Below are 2281 nucleotides of genomic sequence, written 5' to 3' on the forward strand. Positions count from 1 at the left end.
CCAAACCCACACACATGTATCTAAAGCTCATCAAAGATTGGTATTTCTAACATGCATGCATACATACATACATTCATACACAAATAAGCTACCTACCTACATACATGCATACATACATTCATCAACACAAGCTACGTACAAACACACACACATACATACATACATTCATACGCACATAAGCTACCCACATATATACATACATACATACATAGGCTACATACATACATGTACATACATAGAAACAGGCTTGATCACTAAAAAAAAAAAAAAAAAAAAAAAAAAAAAAAGAGGTAATGGGACCCAAAAGGCTGACGAATAAACAACACAAATTTTACCCTCAAATTTTGTGGACAGCTCTTCCCATCCAGCAAAACAGAGTACAGTACTGCAAAAAATCGTATGGTCAATTACCGGATTATATATAAAGTTAAGGAACACGACCTTTACCATGAAACTTTGTAGCTACGAGTATATTAACCCCCTCATGGTTGCGTCGTCTCTAGCATTTTATTCCAGCTAACTCTAAGTCGATTTATTTAGCTGAAGGTTTGTCATAGCTGCCTGGGGAGTTAATACTGTCACTGAACCCTCTCATGGTCGGGACAACACTAAGTATTCTATTCCAGTTAACACTAGACGATTTTATTTAGCTGTGTGAGTCACCGGAGCTTGAGTGATAAATTTCCTCTCCAATGAACTCTTCTATTCTACTTCAGTTAGCACCAGACGACTTTATTCAGCTGAGTGAGACATAGGAGGCTGCGTGATAAATTTTCAATCCAAAGAACTCAGACGGCTACAAGAAGTATACGAGTATCATACTAGTAATTGCACGCTTGGTGACTGGGAGAGAAACACACACACACACACACACACACACACACACACACACACACACACACACACACACACACACACACACACACACACAACCTTAGTCATTGACTTCAGTTATCTATTCTTATCAATTAGCCTCATCAACCTAAGGAGCTTTATTTTTTCATCAGACTGTTCCATTCAGTTTTGGAGAGCGGTTAATACAGGCGACCTCTAACACTTCCAATTCGTAAAGTGTCTCCAGAGCTGAATAAAACTCATCTGGAGATAGGAAGAATGATATAAGCCGTCAATATACAGAGGGGATAAGACTGGGAATATGTAAATATAGTAGGGCTGGTTACATAAACACATGTTAAAGATGAAAAATATTAACATCTACTGTTTCAGCATAAATAAAAAAAAAAATCGTAGGGGTGCAGTATGAAAAAATGAGTAGACCAGATATTAACCTCTACTGTTTCAGTGTATTAAAAAATATAAAATGAAATCGCAAGGGCGAAGCATAAGTCATACACAGAAATAACGAGGGCAGACACTAACCTCTATTATGCTAGACACTATTTTTGGCTGATTCGCCTTTATGACTCCATCGGCCTCAAATGTCCTCTCCGTTTTATCTCGAAATCGAACCATGGGCGTCACCGGGAACACAGGCAAGGAAAAAAAAATGACGGAAAAAAGTCCAGATCCATAATTTGCCAGGTCTCGTATGCAGATCTAGGGCGATGTGTTCTCTCATTTTTTTTCGCTTCCCATGCATGAAAATATTTACATAATCAATATTTCATGATTCAGGTACTCTATGGTGATAAGGCCGTCGCACCTGTCTCTCCAGTGATATTGCCGTCTTAACTTTATTCCCTTCGCTTCCAGGCGAGTACAATCGTTGGGTGATAAGAAAAATACAAATGGTGCCACTGTACTGAGAATTTTAACAGCTCTGGGTAGGGAAGCCGCACAATACTGAAGGGGTTATTGATGGTTGTATATAACTCGTTCAGTTAAAAAAAAAAATCGTTATTAAACTAAACATGCACATCTGGGTATGGTACAGCCAAAGCAGAAATACGTCATCTGTGAAGAAGTTCACGGATATTATTTCTGCCACCACCACTATAACTTATATGTGTATAAACATCAAGGAGAATTTTGTCACAAAATCCTGGTAAAGAATAACTTCATCTTAAGGAACTTCCTAGAAATTCCGTGAAATATTGAAACTTGGGTTCTTTAGTTTTATGGCTGTTATATTTGCACAATAATCGTCTAAACGATGTTAATTTTTTGCGGTAAAAACTAGCTGACTGACATGACCTAAGTTTAAATTAATAAAATTGCCTAATCCGCAGCAAAAATAAAAGAAGATGTCATTTTACTGACATGGTCAACAGAATTATCTCTATCCCAACACTACCTTGTCTTCCTGGAACTGAATATAATC

The sequence above is a fragment of the Coenobita brevimanus genome, chromosome 91 (assembly GCF_032717465.1).
Source record: "Coenobita brevimanus isolate Jiangsu-jjx chromosome 91, ASM3271746v2, whole genome shotgun sequence".
Lineage (NCBI taxonomy): Eukaryota > Metazoa > Arthropoda > Malacostraca > Decapoda > Coenobitidae > Coenobita > Coenobita brevimanus.